The 13,741-nt window shown below is 43.2% G+C and overlaps 1 long non-coding RNA gene across 1 annotated transcript in view; it reads right to left on the bottom strand.

Moving 5' to 3' along the window:
* The window catches only part of LOC130156529 (uncharacterized), a 208,630-nt gene extending 195,109 nt beyond the window's left edge, over nucleotides 1-13,521 (bottom strand). The window contains exons 1-2 of the long non-coding RNA XR_008824455.1: nucleotides 12,728-13,521; nucleotides 11,767-11,847 (exon numbers count right to left, since the gene is read on the bottom strand). This is a non-coding gene — a long non-coding RNA (uncharacterized LOC130156529). The remainder of the gene's footprint in view (nucleotides 1-11,766; nucleotides 11,848-12,727) is intronic.
* Between the last annotated feature and the right edge of the window lie 220 nt (nucleotides 13,522-13,741).

Here is a 13,741-nt window from a genome sequence, read left to right as displayed (position 1 = left end):
TTTCAGACTGGAGAATTTGGAATTCTGACCTATTTAATGGAAACCTCGGACAAGACTAGTTCAAGACGAAGTCACCAGCTTGAAGAGGACAAACAATACAATTTTCAAGGATGCCAGGAGTGCCATGGAGCCTTTCATTCTGTGTCTAAGGCTTCCTACACACTCAGCATCTGACAGTGCCATTTAAATACAGGGTTGCCCAGCTAAGGCTGGACAAGCTGGGTCTGGAGCCAGAGGCAAACCAGCACTGAGCTACAGCTGTGCTATTGGGGTACAGCCTTACACCCATGCACCTCTACTGCTCCTGGGAGCCAACACCTCTGTGCTCCACTGATATATTTTGTGTGGCTGTTCCAGCTCGCTGGGCAATAGCCCAGGGGTCTGAACAGGCTCTGCAATGAATACGTGCAGGTATCAAAAATGTATAGCTCACTTTTGCAACAAACAAACATAGCCCACCGGGCTTATGTTCTGGAGTCACTTATGTGGTGCTGAAGATTTTACCCCAGGGGTTATTTCAGTGAAGATTGTTTTTCTTTTTACCAGAGTAGAAAACCTGATTCATAGGCCAGTGGTAGAAGGGGAACTTCTCTTTGCCTCTGTATTAATGTCATGTGTTTCCCAATCACAACCCCCAATTTTATGAAAGGCAATAGATAAAAGAATTAGGAGCAGGATTCAGAGATGACAGCAGGATATCTGTAATGGCTGGCTTTCCTCTTTGAATTTCTCTTAAGGGATAGAAATACTATAGTAGCTTTCTTCCTTCTCCCTGTCCTTCCATGTATGAGAAATGGAATAGGTTAGAGGCATAGTCGAAGAAATATATATTAACACGGTATCCTCCACACTGAGAGAAGTCAGTGGGAACCGTTACCTCCAGGAAAAAAAAAAAAAAGGTAAATTTTAAGTCACCTTTCCAAGGGAGGAAAAGAGAAATAAGCAGAGTTTCAGAGATGAAACCAGCCATGTCTACAAGCTCAAAAGAAAAAGCATCCCTGGCAGACTGCTGGGAGAGAAGCAGCTGCAAGTTTGCTAAAGGAGACAAAGTACAACCTGTTCCTAAGTTGCTACTTAAAGAAAACAATCACTTCAAAACCCTTATCTTTAATTACTTCTACTCACTTACCAAAAATGAAATACATACCTAAGAACAATGTGCACTGTATACAAACAACACACTTTTTCCCAAACAGGCACAGTCCTGGAAGTGTCCTGGACTTGAAAAAAGGCACCAAGAGGCAAAGGGCTTCTCAGGAAATAAGATACTGTTCAGCCTAAGTATAGACAGGCAGCTCTGACCTTAAAGAATCATGGTAGTTAGTACATCTACTGAAGGAAAAAAGAAAAAGTAATAAAAAAAAAATCCAAACACAAAATCAATCCCTAAATGCTGCTGTGTGTTTGCACTGAGCTTATTTCTTCTGTGGTCCCTTTTTCTGGAAACAGGTGATGTCCCCATCCTGTTTTGCAGAGGGAGCCAGCCCAGTCTGGCAGCCTGAGCTGTGACCCTTGTGTGGTATTCTGCCAGGCAAGTACATCTGGCAGCTCTTCTGATCTGAAGTCCTGTGGTTTCCTTTGTGATGTGGCAAAGCACATGGCCCCCAGTACATCTGTATAATTAATGTGAGGGGAAAATATGAGCAACAACAGAAAAAGAAAAAAGAAAAAAAAAGAGCCCTCAAAGAACAGAAGCTGTTCAGGGTCAGCAGAAGGTCTGATAGCAAAAAGATGCAATGCAGAGCACAGGATGGGTTTGCCTCCGTACGTTTAGGACATGAGGAGATGAGGAGAGCTCTGATTGCGCCCTGTACCGTGGAACAAGTTCTCCATCTCTCGCAACATCTGTTTTACCAGTTTCTGATAGTTTGCAAGCCCTGCAGAGCAGGGACACTCTCTGTATTTACATATAAGGTCTCAGCTGGACCCAATAGCACTATAGAAACAAGAATAAAATAATCATCTGCCTATTGCAACCAGCAGGAGTTACCATGTCTGCAAAACTTTTTTAACACCATTTGTTGTGTTTTACCATACTGGGTTTTTTTAACATTTTACTTAGGGAAGTGGCAGGCTGGGATAATGGGAACAAGTGCCCTGTAAAGGACAGCGAGAAGTTCAGCTGCAGCAAGGGCCGTGGCTCTCGAAAAGCAGAGCTGGCAAACCAAAGCACCAAAGCTGCATGAAGCACCAGACCCAAAACTGCAGTGATGCTGAGCACAGAGCACCGGCACTGAGTTGAGGACCCGGGGAGGTAGTGATGACACCAGGGGACAGGAACTCCCAAAGCCTCAAACGGTCATTCCTGAGCCCTGTTCCGCTCAGATCTTGGTTCTTTGCAATTGCACTGTTTGAAAAATGGAGAAACAAAAATAAGCCTTTTTCTCTTAAAGGAGAAAGGGAAATCCTGAAATTCAAAGGAAACTTCTGGTGTGATTTATAATATATATAAAAGCTCTGTTATCAGGGAAGTGTTGTATTAATTTCTTCCCCCCTATACATACTAAGGGTCATAGGTAGGAGATGAATTTCCATGTTTTATATTATGAATACTCTCCTGTTCAGAACTTCTCTGTGCCACCCCCTTTTGTGGGGATTTCATTTGTATTTATAAAAGTTTGTGTGTCATTCCACTGCATTAATGGATACTTAACATGCTAACGAGTATATTTTGGTAAGCTCTTATTTCAGATTTCCCATGATTACGAATTCATCTTACACTGGAAGTAATAGTCCCAATTCTAATGAATTCCTCTGGTATTAACATGCCTCACAAGTGTGTCCACAGGTGCTCAAGTGCAATTTAGCATTAGTTAAATGAGTTAATGGACACCAAAAGTTTCACTTATTTTCTAAGTGATCCATTAACACACACACACACACACAAAAATAAAAATTACAAAAGCCAGCAAGCAGATTCCTTTCATAAGATAACTCAGAGATCTGTTCTCCACATGTAAATTTTGTTTTGATACCAAGAGTGGCTCTTAAAGCACTGGCTGAATGGATGCATATCACAGGTGTCAGAGTGCAAGAAGCTGATGTGAAAAAGGGGAGGAGAGGGTGAAAATTTGTACTGAAGACACAGGGGCAAGAGGCAAGCCCAGGACAGCAGGACAATATTGCCTGATGCCAAACAGACAGAGGTGATATGGCCACTGTTAAACTAGCAGTTCTGAATGGGTAGTAAACAGTAGTAGTTTGTCAGTGACTGCTTAGGAAAAGGTCTTATGAGTTAAACTAGTTTTTATTTTAAGTTCTATTATCACTGGGCAACTGAGATAGTAATAAACACAGTAAGTCTCTCTATGTTTTAGTTTCATCTTTCATAAAAGTGTCATTAGAAATTTGAAATGCCTCAGTATTGAATCAAAATATTTTAAGGTTGTTAAAATGTAATAATTTCAACTAGGTGAGGAGGAAGAAAGGACACTTTCTTTCCTGGTATTTAAATTCAAGTGTAAGCGAAGAATACTAAGCCTTGTGAATAATTTTAACAAGAAATAAATCACTGGAACAAATTTGATCATGGGGCACAAGCTTCTTCACTTTATATTCCATAACTTTCCTTCAGAAGCTGAGACACAAGAAACCCAAACATGCAAGTTGTGCAGCAAAGAAGCTCCAGTGGTACAGGACTTGCTTTAGTGAGCAACTGTCAGATCTACCTAAAACTGTCCCAGCAAGAAGCATATGCCAAGTGCTCATGCAAAATGGCATACATACTTGCTAATAAGCCTTTTATCAAAATTACTATCTTACAATTTATTTTTTCTGAAATTAGATTATAGAATTTTTCCACAAAAAAATGCAGTTCATCATGTTGGATCCTCTAAACTTCAAGGAGTTTGTTCACCCACTAGTAATACAGGCAAACTCTAAGTTCTCAGTCCTGCATCAGGGCTTATAAACTACAGCACTCTTTAGAGTCATGGAAATGCAGCATTAGGAGATGCTAAAGTAAGACCAGAGTGTATTTTATGAATTTTGCCTTAAGAACAGAGATGCTCTGTAGCATTATTCTGTTTGGATATGAAAGGCAAGTGTAAATGCAGATCAGCATTATTTCCAGGCAGAGGGAAAAAAAACCCTATATATATATATATATATATATATATATATATATATATGGCAAATGGGATCAGCAAGGGGTGTTGTGGCCAGCTGGGAAGAGCAGAGAGCAGAAGGGATGTGGCTGTCAGCAGGTCACGGGGAGCAGATGGAAGGGAGATGCAAAGACAGCAGAGAGCTGTGTGAAACAGAGCAAGGCAAAGGCAATGTGGGCCACACATTTTGCACCAGCCTCCAAAGCGCCTTGCTACAGCTCTGGTCCTCTCTCTGATGTAAGCAAGCATATAGCTCAACAGAGCATGCTAAAACAACTGCATAAACAACGTGAAAAGCAAATAACTGAAAGCATTTTACTTTTAAAAATCTGTTTTCATCAGTTTAAGGTAATTAGTTCTGGGAGATGATGATAGAGCGGTGAAAGTTGCTGCAAGTGACAGCAGTGAAACTCCTGACACAGATATGGTACAGATTGCACCACCAAGTAACACTTCCTATGTTTCAGAAATCACATTGTCAACAATGTTTCCAGGCCCTGAAATTAGCTGAAGTAATCAGGAGCTGTTGGCAGTAAGCAGCAGGCAGCTTGCTGGATTGCCTTTCTTTTTCACTGCAAGAGCCCCTGGTCATAGCTTAAAAACCCTGAGTTTCCCTCTGTCTGGGTCCAAGGGGCAGCCTCCCATAAACAATGTAAAGATCCAGGTCCTTGGGCTTTCTGCAACGCTTCCCCAGCACCATCTCAGCTTCAGCGAGAAGTGGCCATGAATTTGGCCAAGGCCGTTTTTTTTTCCAGGCAAAACAGAGGTCCTTCCTTTTTGTGTTCCCATCAGAAATACAGAAATTTTAACACTGTAAGAAAACACTTAAAATTGAAAAAGGTTTTTTTCCCCAAAACATATCTTGCTGTCTTCCATTTTCTCAGATCTCTGTTGCGCTATGGGTAGATTAGAAATTAGGCACGTCATTTCTATCTGAAATGGGTTTATTCTGACCTGATTTGGGTGACAGCTCTGAGATCCTAATTGGTTATGATATGCCAGAAAAGCAGGCACCTCTGCAAGGGTCCCTGAAGTTTTCAGTACTTGGGGTCATCTCATCTATTTCCTACAGCCAAGTTACTGGGCACCAATTTTCCGTTTATGCCTTTACACCCAAAAAAAGCATTTGGAGACATTTCCTCTGTGCTGCTCAGTCCTGTGCAACTGCACAACAACAAAATGACAAAAACTGTTGGAGATCACTACAAGCAGCTGAAATTTCAGTCATCATTTGCAAATCTTACGTTTGCCTAGAATCGCTTACAATTCAACCCAAGGGTGTGCTTAGCTACAAGGATGATACAAAAGATGATACAAAAGGAAATGCATCCTTTCTGCTCCTGTGTTCCAAGGAGCGCATTGCTTCCAGTAGGCAAACGGTTGCTGCCAGAAAGCACACAAACCTGCCTGCCCGTTGAAGCTCTACCCACATGGTACAATGAGAAGTCCTGTCTGAATACCCAGACAGTTGGGTTGCTTCACCAAGGCAAGATTTTCGACCCTGTAATATTTCAGGTAAGACCTTTCAAAAGGACTACAGCTGTTTCCAGCATTTCGCTCCCGTGCAGACCCAGTATAGGACCTATATGCCAGGAGAACAGCCTCCACGCAGGACGGGTCACTCCACCGGTGGACAAGTCAGGGACCATGGGATCCCAGATAGACTGAAGGAAGGTTGCCTCTCCATGTATCTCCACAGCCTCTGCTTGAAGCCAGAACATGATTTCTGCAGAAGGCTGCACAGGATAAGGTCTCTTCTGTTTTACTGTGAAGGTCATAAGTGTCCTGATGAACAAGAATTTTCATCCCTCCCTGGCCTTGCACCTGGTTTTCTCCATTTGCCAATTTTCAAATGAAGCATAGCAATAAATCATCATCATCTCAGAGGCAAGTCTCCCTGCAAACACAACATCCTAATTCAATAGAAGACGCACATGTTCCGAAGTTAAATCACTGCATGCTCACAAGAGGGCACATATTGTTCTCTTTGTTTCCCAACACTTTTGATGTTCTTGCCTGTTCTGCCGTATCTTCAGATGACATCTGAGGCAGTTACTAGTGGGGGTTTTTGCTTGTTTGGGTTTTTTTTTACACTCCTTAAAACCCTTGAGGAAGTACCTAAACAGGATTTCTAGATTAATTCCCACATGCCAATTCCAAGACTCTCTTCTTCCTCCACAGAAGTTAAAAATAGCAAAGATAGTTTAGCAAGGCAGACAAGTCAGTGGATAAAATCCCAGGAGTGGTGGAGCTACAGCACCAGGGTTGTTAACTAGCACGATGCAAGTATTGAAACTGATTTGGTCCCCAAGGTCTTAACCTTCTGCCCACAAAACCCACCTCAGTTCACTGATCCTGGCTGGATGTTAGGTCAATGTACAAAGAGACAGGTCTTCAGCTGAGAAAAATACAATTCTTATTTTGTGGAAGTTAGAATCATCTCAAACAATCACACACATAGTAAAGGCAACCTATGTTTTCTCTTGAGAGGAAAAAAGCATTAGCTATATAGTCAGTCCAAAATGCCAGGACAATGACACCTCTCAGTTTGATAAAAATTCAAGAAATAAAACTAGTTTTCAAGGAAAGCTTGCTCTCCTCATTTTTTCTACGAAGTTTGTAAAGAGAAACCCTTAGAGTAAAATCTCTTAAGCCCTGACACTTACCTAAACCCAACTTTTGAATAACCAGTACAAAGTTGGTTTTTTACTGTATTTTGAGTTTCAGAGGAGAGAATACAAAAGGCATTTTTGGATAGTCAATAGAAGAGGAGGAGAAAATCGGTACAAATACGCAGTATTCTGAGATCATGAGAGACAAAGTCTACAAATGAACAATCAAACTCCATTTCACAGCTTGAATTTGCCTTTGTATTTTGACCCTATTGGGATAGAGTGAGTTGTGTTTTCAGCCTTGTCTTAGTAACTAAGAAAGGGGGGAAAGCTTAGTGATTATTTTTTTTAAACACAAAGTTTTTCATGCAAGTGGAAACAAAGGGAGAAAAAAATAGCCTAACAAATACCAAGATTCACTTTGCCTTAATGTTACTTAAAAGGAAAACAAAAAAGCACAGGTTGGTGATATTGGGATCACAGTCACTGAGTTAATGTGCAGCTGCAAATATGGAAGAACTTAGAACATAGAAGGACAGAAGGAGAGTTCATCAAGTCATTTATAACAGCAGAGGCAAAGCAATGGAGAGTCTACATCCTCACAAAGAGAGGATAATTCAACAGAAACCTCACTGCCAAAGGCCGTAATTACAACCAGGCAGTTTAATCATGCACCACGCCTTGATTTAGCCTCCAGGTCTGACCTTTTGGCTCTGCCCACAGGCTTTGTGTACACAGTTGGCATGTGTGGAGATGCCTCATGCCCTTCTTCTAAAGGTAGAAGAACATAGTTGAGCCTCCAGTTCTACTTTTTTTTCTTTTTTGATGGTAAAAGAAGAGATGACTTAAATTTGTCCCTTTTGTCTTCTTTTTCATATAGCTTGTTTGTGGTTCAATTATTATGACATTCTCCCTGCGGATAGTGATGTTGGGGGAATCTGGTAATACTTAACAAAAATAAAAAATGAAAGAATCTTGTCTGCCAAGCAGAAAGTAATTAAGGAACCTGGAACACACAGAAGGCAATAAAGTCACTGAAGGAACAGCATTCATTAAGCAAGATAAAGCACAGCAGGGCATGCATTCCTGGCCCTATACGCTGTGCCCTACACACCATCAGGTACTCAAGGGCTAATGCCATAGTGCTACACGTAAGACGTGTAAGGCTGCAAGCCGGGAGCCAGAGGAACAGAGCACTAATGAGTGGAAAGCCCAAACCACAGTATCTCACTGCTCTTCTAAATCAGCCCTTGTTTAAATGAAAGTTCAGCAGTCAGCTGAACAAATAATTTCAGACAACATTCTTAGCCTAAAGTTGCTCCTCAACATTATTCTAGCTCAGTATTTTTCACCTATGAATTCTAGATTGGTGGAAGAATGGCCCTCAGCAGACATTTGTTGCTCTGTGTTAGAGATCTGTTAAATTCTGACTAGCTGATACCGTATTGCCTCCACTTCTGAGCAGCTACCTCTGCAAAACAGAGCAACAAAACAGGAATAAATACTCAACTCCAAACTCTTGTGTTTACAAGTTCAGTTTCTTCAAGTGTGCACATAGAAATCCTTTAGTTGGTGTCTTCAGGCAAGCTGCAGTAACACCAACTCTCCAGAAACATTTACTCTGTAACGTGACAGCTCTTATTCTAGGGCATGCCATGTCCCACCCCAGAAGCTGCTGCATTTCATAGCTGATTGAAGAGATCTCAGGTGCATGGCAGAGTCCTTCAAAGTTATCTGTTTGTATCCAAAACTCTCTCTTAAATAATATGGTTGTAGCTGCAGTATTTAGTCTTCTTAGATTGCCACAACATAGGAAGTTGTTATAATTCCCAGTTTACACAGACAAAGAAAATTGTCTTGTTCAAAGTCACACAGAAAGTAGGTGGCAGGAGTAGGAAGTGAAGCCAAGTATCCCAGCCCTGGTCATACCCTAATTCCTGATCTCCTTCATCATGACCTAAGAAATTCAGGGATTTTTTTCCCTTTGTTTCTTTTTCTTCCTGTCCTCAGAATGTATTTAGGTTTTATTATAAACCTTTTCCGTTCAGCCCTTAAGGCTAGAAACATGATTTGTACCACAAATACACATGACTCCGGGACTTAACGCTATCTGGTAACTTCCCTCAATTCTTGCCAACTGGTTGCAATGCCACATTTGTATTCCATAATGATCTAAAATGCTTACACAACAGGTAATATGCACATAACCAAAACCCCTAGATTAAATTAAAACTATTTAAACATTTGACTAGTCCCACCATGGCCAAATCAAACATGCAGCACATATGATACTATCAGTGTTTAATTATATTCCTATATAAAATATATATTATATTGTATATATAAAAATATATACGATAACATACTCTAGTTCACTGTTTTTCAAATATATACACTTCAACTGACTGTACATAGGAGCTGCTAGACACACCTTTATAGATGAGGACTATTTTGCTGATAGAATTAACTGCACAGTATCAAAGCTTCATTTAGCTAGACACAAGAAGTATAGCTAGACACTGATCTCAATGGATACTTGCTCCTGAAGGGTGCAAGGCAGCTTCCAAAACCCTCCCATGGAAGCAGCCCCACGCACCGGTTGCATCCCAGTTTGCCCAAACAGATCCAGCCTGGCCCTACACCGCGCAGCTGAAGCCCGGTGTAACCCTGCCAACAGCCGCATCCCTGCAAAATGGCAATGGCACCGGGACCGGGGAGCTGGGCACGCTGACAAAATCCAGGCAGCTTGGTTTACATTCTATTTGCAGCCTGCTTCAGGGAAAATCAGGGAGAGGAGGAGCCCGCAGGTGCTGGGGCTGGACCTGGATGAGACCCATCATGCCTGGGCAATGGGGGTGCAAAGCACAGCCCCCCAGACCCTGTGTACTGCTGGCACTCAACAGTCAGGTCTCACAGTAAATCAGAAGCTTCATGCGGTACGGCAACTCACAAATGCATAGGTCCTGACATAGCCCTTTTACCGCTAAAGCTAAAGGGAGTATGTGCTATTAGCATTTTCCAGGGGTGCCCAAGAGCTCAGTGTGCAACATGGGAGATGCTGCCCAGTTGCAGAGCTTCCCGTCATCAAGATCTTAGCTACCTGCTTTCTGCAGTTATCATCTTCATCCAATCAACCTTTAGAAAAACAATTTGTATTTAGTCCTTATCTACAAGGACAGGTTCAAAGAGCTCCTGCTTTTTTCAGAGCTGCTTTTCTCTGTTCCCTTGTTTCTAACACTTCTGCCTCCTGACCGCCCGTCAAGTCACACTCTCCAGCCCCAAAATTTGCAAGATGTTTTCTCAATTTATACACTCTCTCCCCTTTAGTTTTTGTGTGCATAAGAAGTACCTTGAACTCCTCAACTCCTTCTGACAATGCCGCCTTAGGTCAGGCCCGGGGCTGTCTCACCTGAGTCAGGAAGCGGCATTTTTCCATGTAAAAATCAAACATTTCCCATTTAAAGGACCACTCTGAGTGCCACAACCAATGTAGCTTACATGGCAGGGAGATGGGAAGAGGAGGAGAAGGAAAGAGAAATCCAGTGTTTGGAACAGTGGCACCATTGTCTGAGTATATAAATAAAGCAGGAGTTTATCATAATTTATTTATAAAAACTATTTCTAATCTAATTCTTTGCATATTATCTAGGGGCAAGAGAGACGAGACAAAAAAAATGGTTCTTAATCAGGAATTGCCACATGGAGTAGTTTTGATTAATATGCAAAACATAGATTATAAATAGATTTATAAATAAATGATCAACTACGGCTGCTGCTTTATTTATCTATGGACTTGCAGAAAATTTGAAGGCTGAATTCTGATTAAATGAGAATCACCGGTAATGGTGGACTGGCTGGCTTAAACGGACTGGTAAAGGAAAGTGAGAATGTATTTGCATAGCACCTTTGATTCAGAACTCCCAAGTGCTTTGCAGAATTAATATTATATTTTAGGGGTCACTTCATGCATTACTGAAACACAGCCTCTGAGGAGGAGGGAAGATAACTTTCTGCATCTATTTCACCTTTCATTGAAGATCTCAAAGCACTTTGCACACTAATTAAGCCTCCTATTATCTTTATGCAATCCACTCCTGCAAATTGCTAAACCAATGCAATCTAAAGTACCAGGAATAAAACCAGGGAAAATTCATCAGCTGTTCTTTGGTATAACTTCATTTCACTTCCAGATCATCAGGTTGAGGTCAGCTGGTCCCTCAAAAAGCTGTCCTCACCTGAATGGCTGTACAGATCCTAAAGCACAGCATTCAAATAACTTAGAAGTTAAGACCCATTGCACCTGATATCACATCGGCCCAAACTTCTCATCTGCGAGCACCATAGCATCCTGTGATGATCAAACCTCAGCCCCAAAGTCTGCACCTCTGACCTAAGAGCCTGAATTTTTTTTCACTGATCCGTTCTGCCACGGAGACGCACACATGAATAGAAGGCTGAAGTTCAACATGACACTTGAGGCCAACTCTAAAGATGTGACAGTCTGCAGATGCAAGTCTGCCCATTCCCATCTGTACTGAATCTATTCACCTGGGTCAGACTTGCCTGTATCCATCCAACAGCAGGACACAGGAGGGCCATATAGCCACTGAAAATGCCTACGAGTTGGTTCAGCCTCTTTCATTTACCTTACCATTTAAAAATAAGAAAGTCAAAGCATTTTTTTTTCATATGGCAAAGCTGTCCTGCCAAGTCAGTTTTCACAGCTGAGCACTTCCCAAGGTGCCAGTTCTGCAATTCAGGGCCTGGATGTGATCCCCTGAGCATGATGGATAGCTTTAAAATGAAGGCACTGCGAGAAGTACCAGCTGTCCAGGTGCACATTGGATTAGCATGGCTGAACCACCCCTCCTCCTCCTCTGACTCCCTCTGAGGAAGGAGCAGGAGCTCATCCCGTGCAGGCAGAAGGCTTTGGCAGCAGGAGAGACACAAGAGCCCAGCAGACGCGGGCAGGGACACAGCCACACGTAGGTCACACCTTATCCAGATGTGAGCCTGCTTTTATTGTGTCCGAAATAACTCACTGTTACCTGGCAAGTTTGGCCGAATCCTTTCCAATCCCCTTCATCTGACAACTTCCTTTCCGACGCCTTCATCCCAACAACCAGTAGCTAAAAGAAGAGACAGAGCAAATGCAAAATTAACTTATTTTCTCTGAATAAATCAAGCCAACCTCCAACCTCACCCTCCCCCCCCCACACACACACACACTTCCTCCCAGTGCCCATTCCAGGTTTCCAGATGGCCCTAGAAAAGGATTTCATTCTAAACCACGCTGCTAATTAACAGGTTCTGTTATGTTTAAAGGTGGAGACCACCTTTAAACGTTCCTTGCACACAGCAGTGGAGGATGCTCACGCTGCATGGGGCCAGCAAGCAGCAGCAGCCACTTTCAGCAATGGGCACCTCCGTAGTGCTTGTCATGAGGACTGGGTGGCTGCCTGGGCTCAGCTCAGCCATGCCACACAAGGTGGACACCAGCGTGACACAAGCATTCTTGAATGAAGGTTTGTCTCTCTACAGGTTTTCTTGTCTTACAGTGCTTTTTGAGACAGCACAGGACACGTTCCAGACATTCTGGGAAAGCTGATTCTCTAAGTGACATAGTTCAAACTCCATTTTGTAGAAACCGTATGCCAATACAGTGCTGCTTCCTCTCTCCACCCAGCAAATTCCCAACGTGGACAGTCTATTGACTAAACAGAGCAAATTTTACCACAGCAGTAACAGTTTGTCCGGAGAGAACATTACCACTCACTGCCCGATTAGAAGACTGTTGAATGCACGGAAATGCCTTTTGAATAAACACTTGACAACCCTCAATAAAACTGTAAGAGAGAGTTACTGCAGATTTACTACCCAGGAAAGGCAAGCTCTTCACAGCATAGCCAAGAGCTTACTGCTTCTTATTTAATGGTGATAAATGCAAGAGCTTCGCACTCCCACAGCAACCTGGGTTAAAGCAGCTTAGCAGGAAAATAAAACCGGTACCTTCCGATCCTCCCACAGAGAGATGAAGAGGAACCACAAGTTTGCCACGGTGAGTGCAAGCTGCATACGCTTGCTCCAGGTCGGGTGGCGTTTACTAAGAGGTGGGTCACTCCTTGGGTAAGGCAGCTCCGCCGAGCAGCAGCACAATCGCTGGTGTGCTCTGGGTTCCTATCCCAGTTTGCTGCAGGGTAACTGCCGCTGTGCTCCGGCCCTGCAATTGCAGAGGTGAGCTGGGGGGCGGGGGGAGGGGATTGCTGAGCATCCCGGCTCCCCTCCAGTAATACACATCTGCGGGCCAGGGTGGTGAGACCTCTCCCCCTGCTGCCCCACGTGAGGAAAGGAGGACCATAAAGAGAGCCCGGTGATCAGCCTTTACTACGATGGTGCTTAGACAGTATTTGAGTTTTCTGAAAAAGGGTGATGGGCAAGGAGGAAGGGACGGGTGGGCTCCCTTTACACTAAGCCAGGTTGCCCATTAGGGCGACCCATCCACCTCGGGCAACAGCCTTTCCTGCACGAGCACAAAGGGGATATTTACAACCCCAGGGAGGATACCGCAGCACATTTGTTCTGCAAATGAACATTGACGTAAAGGTCTTGCCCTTGCTGATGAGCATTGATGTGTTTTTTTTCTGTACTCACAGTTCTTGGTGATAGGGAAGTATTCACAGGGTAGTTTTGTTCTCCTCCTTAAGGAGTCTAGCCCTGCGCTTCAAAAGTAAACACCCAACAAAAATTATTATTACTAATTCTCTTATCTTTATTCCCTTGAACATGTTCCCTCCCTGGTAAGGCTGCAGTTGGTGCCTTACCTTCTCGGAAGCACCCAGGGTGCTGGGGCTCACCAGCCCCTGCGAGCCAAGCAGCCCCGCCAGAGCTGTACCACCCTGCCTGGCAGCCGGTGCCACGCTCCCAGCTCTCTTCCAAGACAAGAGCAGCGAACAGGCCCAGCCAAGGGTAGTCTCCAAGGTCCAGACACTTGGGTATAACAACTGTCCTCTTCAGCTAATGGCA

Source organism: Falco biarmicus, chromosome 10, assembly GCF_023638135.1.
Source record: "Falco biarmicus isolate bFalBia1 chromosome 10, bFalBia1.pri, whole genome shotgun sequence".
Lineage (NCBI taxonomy): Eukaryota > Metazoa > Chordata > Aves > Falconiformes > Falconidae > Falco > Falco biarmicus.
Note: the sequence above shows the minus strand (reverse complement) of the source record. Positions and strands in the feature narration are given on the sequence as shown.